Below are 15,299 nucleotides of genomic sequence, written 5' to 3'. Positions count from 1 at the left end.
TTATCTGTTTTATTATTCTAGTGCATAATATCATACAAGCAATGTGGTTGGACTATCAATAAATGGCTCTGCTATTAGAAACAAAGCAAGACTGACATAAAAAAAAAGAGAGATCTGACTTTCTTCTCTGGTCAAAAGGACAAAATAAGGCAACCTGACTCATGTCCTTGGCAACTTTGCTACCAGAATTTCCTTCTAAACATACCTGACTGCAGTCCCCCAATATTGACAAATGCTTCAGCTGCAAAAGGGCTGTTAGCTTCAAAATGAAGTATTTTCTTGAAAACAAACAGAAAACATACAGAGTATGTAAATACATGTTTTAGGCATTAAAAAGTTTAGGACTCAAATGGCTTCAACTTTCCAACTTCTGGTGAGACCTCTGTAGCACTAACTTAGTGTGCAAGTTTGTATTTCTATACAGGATAGCATTTGTTCCAATCTAACCTTCTCACATAGAACATTTCTATAGTTATTTCAGTTACTGAGTTTAAATTTTTCTCTCGATCCACAGTATGGAAATTATACTGTAACCACAGATATTTGTCTGGAAACCAGTATAGTATCAGTATCATCTGCTGATTTTTGTCTTCTGAGTTCACCCAAAGTGAAACAATCATTCTGGAAGACTATGCAGTATGGATATTAGATTAATCAGTTATGTATTTGTCAAGAGAGAAAACATAAAGAAATATATGCCCTGTATATTTCTACATTTAATGAATAAATTATGGAAACAATTGCATGTGTTCACAGAAGAGAAAATCTTACTCAAGCATTTACAAGTACTTTATTCAACCATGTTGTAGATATAATGCCTCCTTCCCCTTCTGTTGTACTTCACCAACAACCAAACCAAAAGGTTTTGTGCATCTCTTCATTTTGTTGGGCCAGACAACAGTAAGGGAAGGTGTGTGGGGAGATATTTCACAGGAAAAATAAAATCACCCATTGTCCTAATTGAAAGAAAAAATAGCTTTTCTGAATTATCCAATGTAGTTTTTGAAAGTAAGTGAAGAAATTGAATTTTGAGTCATGCCATTATTTGGTTATTTGGAAGAAAGGAGGGTATACCAATAATAATAATAATTTAAAAAGCATCCAAACATACACGTATTCTGTTAATTTATTTATTTATTTTCTACTTAGGAATTGGCTAATAGGGAGGGTAATGTGGATTATGTAATGGGCTACTTCACTACTCTGGAACAGCACAGCCTAATGGGAAATGTATGTAGCTTCCTGCATAGACTGGGGAAGAAGTAAAACAATTTCTTTGCCAAGGTGTCAGAAACAAAAGTAAAGAAAGCTTCATCCCTTTGTGCTGCAGTACAAGCGTACAGGGAGTCACAATGCATTCTTCTAATGAAATGCTACTGAAAGCATATCTTGATTTCCCTGGCAGTCAGACCACTACAAAGCTGTACCTGTTTTCTTCCTAGTACTCTGCACTTAAAAGTGTGGCTGAAGTTTAACACTGCCAATAGCAGGTCCTTCTTAGTGAACAAAATTGTATGTCAGAAGTTGCATACAGGAATGACAGAACTGTGTATCCATATTAGGTGTTTGTATGCCTTCAGATCCCATAGACCAGTTTAATGTTATATTAAGGCTCCTCAATATGGATAAGAAGTATTCCAAGAAATATTTTTTCATATAGATATGGAGCATCCTTCTTCACTGATGCAGAACAACTGCCTGCAGATCAATGAAAATCTGCTATTTTCACCCATTGAAGAGATATAATGTATTTGTCTCCATTCCTAATTCAGATGAAAAAATCTCTCATGATATATTCTCCTGTTAGTTTGTTGGCATAGAGACAAATACCCAGTAAAGTACAAAAAAGTGCCCGTGATAGTTAGGAAAAAAAATCCCTAACTTGTGTTAGTGCTAATAATTAAAATATAGGAAGCTACAAGTCAAGAATCTGAAAGCCAGAAATGAACACTGATTTCTCTCAGTTTTAGGCCTTTGAAATACTTTTAAAGTACTTTTGATTAATCTGAACTCTTACCATTAAAGAAGCTCATCATACTGTATCATGCAGTGTTCAGATGCCCTAACTTTTGAATGCTTGCCTCTGTGGTGTTAATAGAGCATTAATATGCTCATGTTTAGATACATCTGAACATCGTTTTTAGTTTATAATGCAGTAATTGTTTTGAAAACAGTATATAATCACAAAGTCTATATAATCTATTTGTAACATTGGCTAGAAAGTCTCTCTTGAAGCTTGTGAAAGTATCAGATAGTTACTTTGCCAGAGGAAGCCACCTATGACCATCTAAGTGTGGTACAAGCTATTGATTTCATCTTGCCCAAAATAATTTTTTGTACTAAAAGTTGAGAAGTTTCTTAGTCAAGTCCAAGTAGTGTCTTAGATTCCTGCCAGCATCCTACCTGAAACGACTTCTTTCAGTTTTAACATCTGTCATTATTCACGTCTGTGCGCTTCCCTGTTGTCTTCTACATGCAGTTGCTGGAAGTTGCTATGTAAAAACAATCAGGCAGCTTTTCCTGTCACATTTGGTGAGTGCAGATCATTGTGAGATGCAGAAATAATAGTATGATTTAAACTTTAAGTAAATCGAATGCTGTATATTTATGTTTGTGTGCATACACATATGCACACATGAAAAGACATACATCTCTTTATACACTAGCCTGTCTCATGCACTCACAGCCTATGAAGTCCTGTATCTGGGCTTTATTTCAGATAACCATTTGCACTTCTCATACCAAATCAATCTCAAAGTGGTAGCAATTTAAAAAAAGTCAGTAAATCTTAGGGAAGTAAGTGAAAGGTCATATGTTGGGAACAAAGAGAAGGAACATCAATTGTATGCAGCAAATACTGTTTATCTTTTTCATTCATCTGACAGTTTTGAAAAATTGTGTGTTATCTAACAATTGAAAATAGAAGAATGCTAACATTTTTATATTAAAAAAAAAAAGCTTGTTCTAGACTTTAATTTCCAAGTATTACTTTCAGTACATTGATAATTTAATTTAGTGCAACTTTTAAAAGCAGAAAACCTACAGCTGTCTGTTGTACCCTATGCGGTTTCAATACTTGTTATAATCTGATGTGTAAGTTAGTGTACCTTGAGGAATAGGGAGTCTTCCAATTTATTAGCTGAAGTATCTTACATCTTTCGATGCTTGAAAAAATTTTATATTGACATATCCGGAGTTTTTATTGAAGTTATATTAGTGCTATCTATCAGGGATATGCTAGAAAATCTATAACTTCCACCAAAATGTTGCCCATGTGAGCAATTCAGTTTATGAAGTACAATCTTCTCAGGCTGGCTTAGTGCCTCCTGGTTCATTTTTCAAGCTATGTGATGTTTAATGAATTTGTCAAAATAAAAACTAATACACAGTTTCACGTCTATCATCAAATTATGCTTTCCAATATAGAGCTAAAAGTATGAAAAAAGACACCTATATGAAGGTCTGCAAATGGAAAACATCTCAGGTCTATGCTATTCTATTTCCTGTTTTGACACTTCTTTGCAGTCTCAGAGCTGTTTTACTTTGGTTGCAATTACACTGGGAGTTTGTCCAGATAAAGTAATGACGCTGTTTCATTATGTGAAGCATGTAGATATTTGTCTGCGGTGCACCATCAAGCCAGTCAATATATTAGCGAAAAAATAAATAAAAGGAGAGGTTGAGAGGTCTTTATGACCTTGTTTAAAGCAATCTCAGATCCCATTTTCTAAACTACTAAACAGAGATTTTCAAACTCATTTGTTTTACCTTACATATTAAGTCAGAACGTTACATCAAGTAACAGACTGACATTTTTAAAAATAGCTTGACATAATGTTTTCCCTTTTTATGTATGCTGCATTGTTTTCCTTGGGCCTCAAGTTTCTTTGAATAAAGCTAAGAGCAGTAAACCTTTAGGAATACTAAAAGGGAAAATTAATTCTCTCTGCCCTGTTCTGCAGACACGAGTAATATATGTTATACTGGCTACCAATTTTCATAATCATAGGCAGTTGTCAATCATCATAAATCAGTCTCTGCCGTGACCTCTGTGGGATTAAGCAGGTCACTCAGAGTGCTTCACACGTTTTATTTTTCTGTTTTGATGGAGTGAAGTAATGGCACTGTGGCAAGAGGAGAGTCACAAGACCTGTAACTTCAATCAGGTGCCATGTGTGCACTCCCAGATACAGTCGGGGCTTCGGGACTACAAAGCTGTGCTCTCACTGCAACTGCAACCAGGAATGACAATTCCCCAGCCTTCCCACATGCAAGTGCAACGTTCAGGCATATTAAGCTAATAAAGCATATTAAAAACCCACTGGGGGAGCACTGCTGATTATGGAACATAAACTAGCCTAACCTTACAGCACAGAGAGGCTTCTCGTGGAGAACATATAACCATCAATAGAGATATTCCCATGTTTCATCATTAAAAAGTGTATCTTAAGAGTATCTTTTGTAAGCCTGTAGTGTCAGTTGCTGAGCTGAAATGATGTGGCCTTGAATTTACTGGAGTGATGCTGATTTATGTCTGCTGATATAAATTTTATACATGTGGATGCTATTAATACTAGCACATGGATAGAATAACATTTAAATGCCTCAAATTCATCTGAACAAATAGCTTGCTGGCCTGTAAAAACTTGTGCTGTTAATAGCTTATCATGATACTGTGTGTGCCTTGATGCATTGGAGTGTAAGCACAAGCTTAGATATGCATGTAATCATGTGGGATTGAGAATGTGAAAGAGGAGCAGTATGGTACGAAACACTAAGTGCCATCTGTAAAAAATACTCATTGTATGACAGAAAACAGCCTATTTACTGGCCAGGATAGTGCCAGTCCCAAACTAATCCCTGGCTAGTTGTGCTATTTCAGTCCTGTGTGGGCAGGTTCCGACAACCTTTCTACTGTTTTAGCATTTTCCCATGCGTGTTCAGGAGGTGATAACTGCTGGGATAGTCAGCAGAAAGAACCAGCACCACAGAAATTAGACAGGATATTTTTTTTTATTTTTTTTTCAGGCAGGGTTGAAATCACTGTAGGAAGGAAAGTTAAGATGCTGAAAAAGACAGAGGGCTGTTAAAGTCTGTGATTGCCCCAAAGGGGTTAATTGAGTTTTTCAAAACATTTTCCATTGGTCTCAGATGATAACATCTAACTAATGAATCAAGAATGAAGATTCCTTGAAGGAAGTTCATTAGCATAATTATGCTCATTAACATAATACGTTCATCACTTAATACAGATCTGATTGGCTCACTTAGGATTAAAAGCCTGGAGCTGTAAAACTGAAGATGACCTTTGCTATGAGCTGGCAGACTTTACTGCTCAAAAGGTTTGTGATCATGGGGTCCTGGAGCTTGTGTTTTCATCAGTGCTTGCAGTATATTTTTGTTCACAATTACAGCCTCAAAATAATAAGGGCTCTCAGTTTCTTTTTAGTACTGGAACATCTAATATTTGCCAGTCAAATTCCTATGAGACAGTACTGTACATAGGAGTGTATATTGGAAATAGTTAATATATAAACTCCATATAAGTTGAGTTCATTTATTCTTGATAATAATGGAATGCTAGGTTGGCAACCTAATGTCCTATTTTTCTGCTTAGTTGGAACCTGTCATGTGCATGTTAACATTAATAGAAAAGCTGAATATGAAACTTGACTTCGCTACCTAGAACATTAAAATTTCAGTAAGTTCAAAAAAGAAAAACGCAAAACATTTGAGAGGTCATTTTGCTTATTCTTTTTTTTTCAGTAAATTGCATGCAGCTCTCATTATATCATTTATCTCTCATAATAGCTTAATTTGGACTCCTTCCAAATTAAAATGGAGACAAAGTCATTGTTTTGCTGTTTTCAAAAGAGATGCTGAATTTCTTATGAATAAGGCAATAGAGCAATGTCTTGAATACTAAAAGGAATACACAATTTCCTTCTGGTAGCTGTGCTGGCAATTGAGTTAGTATGTTTCCCTTGCTTGAATGGCTAAAGAAAATAATGGTTTTGTCCCTTCAAATGGCACTACTGAATCCAAGAGTTGATTTCGGCAATGTGACTCATACATCATGCTGTCTTAGTCCGCATATGGTCTCTTCTTCTAGAAGAGTTTCTTGATGGATTCCCATGTGATAAAACACATCGCTCTGCACCTTATATTGCTTCCATTGCATCCTCCATGCTGCAAGGGCAAAATAAGTCAGTAATCCCTGCTTATTTCTGGAACATTCCCTTTTAAAGGCAATATATGATGTTATTACTAAAACTATAGTTTTCAGAGATGATGAGACAATACTTCTTCTTTTAAGAAGAGTTGTGATACAGTCATATCCACACTAGTACTACGTATTGTCCCTACCTGTTTAAGCTAAACTGTCAGCATGTTACATGCTAATTTAATAAGGCTGGTCCAGTACATAACTACATGTCTGTATGCTAGTCACAATAAGCCAGAACAAAATAAATAAATAAATAAATAAATAAAACCATATCTTTGTGGCAGCCCCATAAGTAGTACCCATCACCTGTGAGGTGAACTCATAGGAAGTTTTATGCTATACATATGACTGATGTCATAAACCTAAGGCTGCTCTATGGTTGTTTAGCAAATTTCTACTCTAAGCTCTGTCTGCCTGCAGCTAATTCTAATATCAGCTTGTGAGAAAGAAATTTTCAGAAGTGTTTCAGTTTTCCAGTGTTTTGAGAGGGACACATCAAAGGGGCCTCAGTAACAGTTTAGCCGTCGGAACATGCTGTTTGTCATGCTTCAGGTTGGTACTCCCACCCCTCTTGTGTCTTTTTTCCACCTGGGAAAATTACAAAGTTCAATTTCAATTTAACAAATTGTGCCTTTGACTACAACCAGGAAACTCCACTGATGTTCCTGTGTTTGCATGGACACCAAAAGTAAAATTTGACCATGCACCATCATCAAATGTAAATAACAGAACTTAAGAATAACAATTGTAGGCATTTTTAATAGCATCCCACAATAATATGGAGCACCTAGCAAACAGCAGTATACCCAATTCACTGAATTTTAAGTCAGCAAAATGCAAGCATTTCTGTTGGAAAATGGCCAGGACACAACTACTATCTGCTATATTTTATTTGTGATATTCTCCTCCATAGAAAGTGATGAGAAGAGGTCAAAGACACCCTTTAACTCATGCCCTGAAGATTAATACAATTTACACTGCCTTTTAAATATTAACTAGTGACTGTTCTCAGTTTTCCTACGACGTAAGTAACGATAGTAATAATTAATATCAAATGCTCTTACGAACCTTTCAAGACATGGATTTCAAAGAACTCTGCAAAAATATGAGTGTTGTTATTTCCCAGTTTTGCAAATAAGGAAAGTGATGTGGTTTGGTTTAGTGATTTGCCTAAAAGCACATATTGATATAATGTGTTTCTAAGAATAGCACTTAGAAGTTTTGGGCTGTCAGCTAAAGGATTGCTTCCCTAAACCACTTTGCTTCTGATACCTATGTTAAGACCTGTAGAACACTGATTTAGATATGGCTGAAAAGGAAGATCACTATTTAGTGTACCAGCAATGCTATGATTTTCAGAACATCAGACTGTGTTATTGGAGATAACTCAGAGATTTCTCAGTATGAACAGACCTAAGCTGTTGCTTTTTGAACTAGTGAGGTCGTGGTCCTCACTAGTGGATGAGTATATTCAGGAATACTTGTGTTATGTTTTAACATCCTTTCCTCTGTAAAATTCTTACTGTTGTGCCTGCTCTTCTTGAAAGATTTTACTTGATTGATAATAAGTACTGACAGGACATTAAAACTTAAAAGAAAAGTTTAGTTCAAAGTGGAATAGAGTTAAATTCAGTGTGAACGGTGAAGTAAACAGCAGTGTTTGTGGGATAAAGTTGCAAATAGAAAGCTCTGCAAGTATTTTGCTTATAAGAGTAAGTTTGGCCTCACTAGTCTCATCAGAGATGTACCAACATTTCAGTCTGCACCATCATTTATTCATGGAAACTTAGTCATTAGCTACCACTATAATAGTTTAAAAATAATAGTAAAAAATTAATGAAAGGTAGAAAGTCACTTGCAATTTTTTACTTCTGGTATAGAAGAGAGCAAATATTAACAGTTTTATTGCTATTCTTAAAATGGCAAAGAAAAAGAAAATAAATATATCCACAAACTATGTATGATAATGTCTTCTTTGTGATGTACCAAAGCAGTATACAGTCTTTCACCATTTTATTGTGCACATCTCTGATAGCTGTTGAGGTAGCAGTATTACATGTGGTAGAATGTGGACTGAGATGCACATTATTGGGTTTAGTTAGGCTCCATTCAGCACCGAGTAGTCCAAGGTCCAAATCTTCACAGGCCTTTATTGTTTCTTACTTTTGGTTTTGTTGGAATGCTACCAACCCTATGCTGAACCATCTGAGAACATCATGAGTCAGGTGAAGGATGGACATCCATGGCCTATGCACTCTTAGGCTTATGTTTTAGGCACCATCTGACCAAGAAAGGAGACTTCATTGTGATGCATAGGCTAGATCACCTATAAATTAGGAGTAAAATTTATAGATAAATTCAAGTGATTTAATTCTGTATCAGGAGAAAAAGGGTTGATGCCTAGGAATGCATTTCAGACATGCTGTGCTAAGACAAGGGAAAGCTCTGAAAACTAGCTCAAAGAGGTGCTTCTCTTGTGTATTCTTTCTAACTTTGCTCTTACTCCTTGAACACCTACATCTAAGCTGCAGGTCCTGAGAGTCAGTTGTGCACTTAGGAGCACTGGGAAATGGTTGAGTTAGGGGGACTGGAGAAGGGAGTGAAAGAATAAAGGAAGTAACATACCTAGGAGACACTAACTGCCAGAATCTGAAACACTGCTTTTGAATGTCGACCACAATGCAGCCAGAAAATCAAAAGATATTAAGCTAGTCAGTAATATGGAGTATTTGAATTTATTATAATCAATAAAACGGTCTGGATAAAAGAATACCAACACTTCCCAGTACCTTGGCCAATGAACAGTATAGTAATGCTTTTTATGAGACCTTGTGTTATTCAATTCTTCCTGCTTGGCAGCTCCCTTCTTCAGGAAGTGCAGTCTCTGCATGCTAAGCGTGCATATGCTATGCTTACTTAATTGGGGTTTCCAAAAACACAGGCAGAAGTGAATGCTTAATTCCCAGAGTTGCTAAGGCTGTTAGGTACTCTATTTCCCATATTGGGACACTATGGCCTGTACATGGCTCAGCTAGAAGGGCTAAGGTCCGGGGGCCAGAAGGCTACCTACTGTGTTTTATATATGTGGCTGTTGCTGTTCCTACTGTGTGTTTTTTTGTTTGGTTGGTTGGTTGGTTTGTTGTTTGTTTGTTTGTTTGTTTGTTTTTAGTGCTTAAATCTGCTTATTTCCCATTGTAGGAGTCAAGGTAGAAATCTGAACCTCAGACACAGCACCTAAAGCCTGACACTACAGGAGAGAGTAACTCCCTTACTGTTCAGGGAGAAGAGAGAAAGGGATCAAACCTCTTTGTTCTCCTGAGACATATTTTTTGTTTTCAAGATTTATTGAAAATGAAAAGGTGTATAGAGGTGTACTGTGTCTTGGCAGTATTTCTTTTCCCTAGATATGCCCTTAGAAAGAGGTGTGTGGTTTTTGGTTTCTTTCAATAAGAAATGAACTCAAAGGAGTAAATTATGTGTTTTGCAAAGAGTCTAAAACTTCGTCTGAGTTGCATGCAGGAAATGGGAACTTAAGTGGAAAGTGGCTGAAAAACGTGCATGTAGTTTTCTTCAGAAGTAAACTACACGTGCTGATACTGTTCTTAGAAGCTACCATAGTAAATGCCTCCTCTTTATCCTTCTCTTCTGTATTTATCACCATTAAGCTCTAAACCGCATTTTCCAAAGTTTTTGGACAATATTTATATTGTTTTATTTTGGTCACTTTTCATGTATTTTTTTTCTTATTTCTAACCAAATCCTGTCATTCACTTCTGCTAGTTTATAGCCTTTGAAGATTCATTTCTACCCTCAAAGCTTTCCTGTATGTTTGCTGCATTGTCATAGTGACATATTTTCTTAGTACTGCATTGATTTAACCTGTCATCCAGGTTGGATACAGTTCTTTTATTGAATCCATGTTGTTAAACACTAGTTCTAATGCCAAGTCATAGTGATGCGATTAGCACTGGGTAAATAATAAAAATGAAGTGTCCAATAATTCATTTGAAAGCATGATACTGAATAGTCTGTGAATATTGTTCACTAGTGCAGCAGGATCCTGTTGTGACTCAGGTAACTGTTCCTAATCTGAGCATTGCTGAACAGCCACTGAAGTCAGAAGTTCACATGCAATAATGTGAGAGCCCACCACAGTTGTCTGGGTGCTGGTGTAGAGTTTTGTTTATTAGTTTACCCAGTAATCATTTCTGCAGTGTGTACAGGCAAAATTAACTGCTGTTCACTAATGATTGTGGATCCTTGCTTGCATCTGAAGTGTAGGTGACACATTGCAAAACACACATTTCATTGCCTAAGGTAAAAATTTAGTAATAAGCCATATCCTAAATTGGTGTAAAAGGGGTTCTGCCAGCTGAGAATTTTATCATGTTATATTCTCTAGGGACACATTATCAAATACATTCCTATTCATGTATCACTTTGTTTTGCAAGAGCACTGTTAATAACACTCTAAGAGCAAATATCTGAGAGGTTCAGAGTCTTATCCAGTATAAATTAGGATGCTTACATCAACCAAATTTCTTGTCTTCAGACTCTTGTCTGTGATTAATGTTTGTGGTAAACAGTCATAATATCAAATATTGCTTCTATTAATGTCATGTTATTTTATGATACAGTAGGTGTCATAGTTAGGGAGAAAGGGGCAGTGTAGGGTGCTACTTCTGATTTCCCTGAATCCATGCATCCAAGTACTGAGTATTGGAAGGAAATCTTGTGATTCCTTGCCTCAACAGGAGGACTGTGTCCAGATCTACATATACAGACTCATGTTTGGTGAAACTCTGTTTGCCCTGTGGTTTTGACTGCATTTCTTCTGAAAGAGGTTGATCAACAATGCTCTTAAAATAAAGTATTTTTAATGAGCAATTTGGGAAGAGAAAAAAGTTTTTTACTGACCATGTTAAAATTACATTATCATCAGCTGGCTCTTGACTGAGTTCTGCTAACTGCATACTCTGTTTTGCTAAATTGCACTAAGAGAAGACTTATATTACATATTCCATCTTCTAGTAAATAATCTTTCAATCTTTGGCAGACATAGTTTACCCTACCAATCCTCTTTTTCTCTCCTTGTCTGTATCTATTAAGAAGCTGAGACAGCCCTGAGTGACACAGCCTAGTATCTGAGCCTAAACAGTGTGCTGCTGAATTGCTCTTTACTTTCCAAGGACCAAGATGTGACTATGTAGTTTTCCAGTTTGTATACTTTCAGTTATATCACTGTGAATGTGCCTTAGACCAGCTGTCGAGCATATTCAATATGTGTACTGTAGCATCAAAGAAAGGTTTTTATTACTTACACTTACAATACGATTAGAAAAAAATTAACATGTGTCTAGACAAGGTCTTACTTAGTAACTTTGGATTTATTCAGTCCTTTTGCCTAGGCCTTATAGCAGAGGTTTGCTGCTGTATTGGTAGAGCTGTGGAGGGGAGCAATAAATCAGCGTTATTATCATGTGCCCTGTCAGTATCTGGTCTTTATGGGGAAAACTGATGATTAAACAAGCATTGGATCCCAGTCACTCAGACATGCACCAAAGAGACAGGCTACTCTATGTGGAAATCCTCCTGGAGTGGGGGCACCTAATGACAGTAAAAGAAGGCTTTGTCATAACTGCATATGCCACTTCCCTGCTGAATGAAAGAAGCAATTTTTATTTATTTATTTATTTTTTCACAGTGTGACTGTGTCTACCCCAGGATTTTTGATACTACAAAAATACACCTAGCTGACATTGTTCAATAGAAAAATGTGTGTATCTAGCTTTGGTGTAACTCTGATCCTAGAAATAAGAGATACAAGTTGAAATGGGAAATAAGCACTGCTGTATACGGTCATCACTGTCACAATAACACTGTGTATGATGTATTTGATGATTTTTTTCTATAGCAGTCTAGCAACCTAAAGATGTACTGAAGTATTTGTCATACCCTCACCTGGTATCATTAAACACGGCCAGAATACATTTATTTAATTGTGGGTGTCTAGCATGAGTGAGTCAAATTGTAGGCTAGATGCAACTTTAGAAATTGCAGGGAGATGAACTTGACTCTGCGTTTTCTTGACTTATTGATGGCATGTGATAAAATGCAAATGCCTACATTGTATCTGCGAAATAATAATTAATTATAAATACTAGTAGTTATATATTTCTTAATTGTATAAATATACATCTCAGAAAGGAACTGGTCACATTTTACAACCTAATTAAAAGAATGTATAAAAGGATTATTACATGCAGTGGTCTCTGATAATTGAGAAAGACAAATAAAACCAAGGCAAATAAAACCAGCTGCAGGCTATTTGAAGCAAGAAATTTTGTATCAGAAGAGGAAAAGAAAGTCTGCGCTGAATGGGCACTGCTCTGCATGCTGACATGGCTGATCTGCACATGGAAGGAAGGCTTCATGGGGCTGTTACCATTGTTCCAGCAGTTCTAGGACAATACTATATCACATGGCATGAAAGGAGCAGCATGTATTATCAAATTCCATTACCCAGAAGCTATTCTTCAGAGTCTTTGGTTCAGGTAATTATTGTGGTCCCTAATTTGGCAGCTTGCAATAAACCTTTCTGTCATAGTGCTGCAGTCAGACAATACTCAGAAATTCTGTTGCTAAACCGGCTCAGAGTTCTTTCCCTTGGTACTGGCAGCTGCAGAGAAAAAAAGATTCAGTTAAGAAAGCATACTTACCTATGAGACCTATGCTACGTGCTTTGCTATCCATTTTATTTTGCTTCTGCTAGCAATTTCTCCTCTTCTTTTATTGTTTATTTTCTTGTTTGAAATAGGAAGTATGTAAGTATCTCCTAGGTAAAAACAAGAAGAAAAAACACATAAAAATCCCCAAAGCAACAGCAAAAAGAGAAAACAAACAAAACTACTTGCAAACTGTGGAGATGCTTTGAAGTCCATTGCTGTGTATAGCAATCTTCTCATGCTTCAGATCAGGCCTTTTGTGTATATTGTAACATGTCTATATATTAGTGATGTGTTGTGAGTTTGAAGGCACAAGTACTCAGAGAGATCCCTGGCATGCTAGGAAATCAAGTTTGAAAATAAGTGGCCTAAACCAGGCTTTAAGAACAGGCTGAACAATTTCCAACTGGAAGTTTTTATATAAGAAGATATTAAACAAAAATGTTGCATGGGACATACTACTTCCACTGAAGTTTTCATCAGAGTGAAGATGCACTGAAAAAATTAGTAAAATCAATATATCGTGTTTTGTAAAAATGCAATACAACATAATTGTTAGGGTGTGAAACATTTTGATGATCAACATGAAACATTTCATAATCTTGTTTTCGTTCTATTTGAGGTGACAAAAAATTACAAACATGAACATGTGGAGTAGAAACCATATTTTAGTTTTCCGGAAAGTATAGGAGTCTCTTTTCCTCTTAATCACAAAACCACCAAGCAGTTGAATTTGGAAGGGAGCTCTAGAGATCACTTGCCCAGCTCTCCCGTGCTGAAGCAGGGTTAACTACTAGCGGCAGGTTTCTCAGGCTGTGGCTAGTTTTATTCTGCACAGCTCCAAGACATTGCAACCTCTGTGGACAACCTGTTCTGGTGTTCAACCACCCTAACAAAGAATTTTTTTCTTGTTTAAATGGCATTTCCTGTGTTTCAGTTTGTGCCATGGCATCATCCTGTCTGTCACTGGGGACAACTGGGAAGAGTCTGATTCCATCTTCCTCATTCTCTCACATCGAGTATCTTTACACCTCGATAAGATCTCCCTGAACTGTCTCTTCTCCAGGCTCAGCAATCCCAGTTTCCAGCTCTCCTTGTATGGAAGGTGCTCCAAGCCCTTAATCATCTTTGTGAACCTACACTGGACTTGCTCAGGTATGTTCATGTTTGTTTTTTACTGTGAAGCCCATCACTGGACTCCAGATGTGGTCTCACTAGTGTCAAAGAGAGGGGAATAATTACCTCCCACAACCTTTAATTCAACATCATAAACTATAGCAAATATTAACTGGATAAACTTCAGTTATGAGCCTTGTGTCCAGCTAGTCAAGACTGAGTCCTATTTTTAAAAGTATGTTTAATGTTTAGGATCTGATTTTCACCTTGTTCCTGTGTGTAGGTTGTAAGAATAGCTTAATTAAAGGTTAGCCAATAAAAGCTATAACTGCCACTAAGTCAATGCATTGTAAAGCATTAAGGATATGCTCTGCCGATGTATATGTTCATAAATACATTGACAAAACCTTTTTCTGAGCTCTAAGTTTCATTGTGAGTGTCAGCCAGGTAAGTGGGTAGCATTTTCTGGTAAAATTTTTCCTTCTCAAATGAATCAATAGCTGCTGAATGTCAATAGGACAAGATGAACTATTCTTTTAATTTTGGGACTACTCTTAATTTGGGGGGAAATTGAAAGAGGCTACAATATGTATCACGGAAATGGAGAAACCTAGTTTTTGCATATGTGCTGTATTTCACTGTGATATAAATGGCAGCACACACAAGTTTACAGTAAAAACCAAGGATCTGGGAACTTCTAGGGGCAAATTCCCTAGGAGAATGGCCATGATAGGATCTTTCTATTTCTATCAAAAATCTGAAATTCATGTCAGGTGGTGTCAGGAAGTGCCTGGATTGAAAAACTTTTCCTTGCTGCTGACAAAGGATGTAATAGCAACAGTAGCCTCTTACACACTGTCTTTGACAGCTAAAGTAGGGCTTTGTACCATGTTGTCTTGGCTCCACCAGAAAAACTAAAATTGCATTTATTCCAGCCTTGTTTTATCTTCCTTGCTATCTCCTGAACTAATGGAAAAACAAGAAACGGGAGAGAAGATCATACACTGATCCTGTCACAAAAGAACAAATTCATAATGCCATCCTTTTTGTCTTGCGCTATTGCAAAATAGTTGACCCTTTTGACTGACAGTGAATTTTCTGTATCTAGAAGATCTCAAACACATCATCACACAAGATGAACTCATTCATCTCCTATCATCTCTGGCTTTAGCTGTCTTTTTTATGCAGGTGTCAGTGTCTTGCCCAGTTGATTGTCAGTGACTACTGCAAGC

At 36.7% G+C, this 15,299-nt stretch overlaps 1 long non-coding RNA gene across 2 annotated transcripts in view; it reads left to right on the top strand.

The window, feature by feature from the left end:
• Positions 1–15,299, top strand: part of LOC311443649 — a 295,691-nt gene that overhangs the window by 242,487 nt on the left and 37,905 nt on the right. For both annotated transcript variants that reach the window (XR_014697376.1, XR_014697377.1), the window contains exon 5: positions 14,018–14,106. This is a non-coding gene — a long non-coding RNA (uncharacterized lncRNA). The remainder of the gene's footprint in view (positions 1–14,017; positions 14,107–15,299) is intronic.

This window comes from Aythya ferina, assembly GCF_964211825.1.
Source record: "Aythya ferina genome assembly, chromosome: 12".
Taxonomy (NCBI): Eukaryota; Metazoa; Chordata; class Aves; order Anseriformes; family Anatidae; genus Aythya; species Aythya ferina.
The sequence above is the reverse complement of the archived record's forward strand: the minus strand, read 5'-3'. Positions and strand labels throughout refer to the sequence as shown.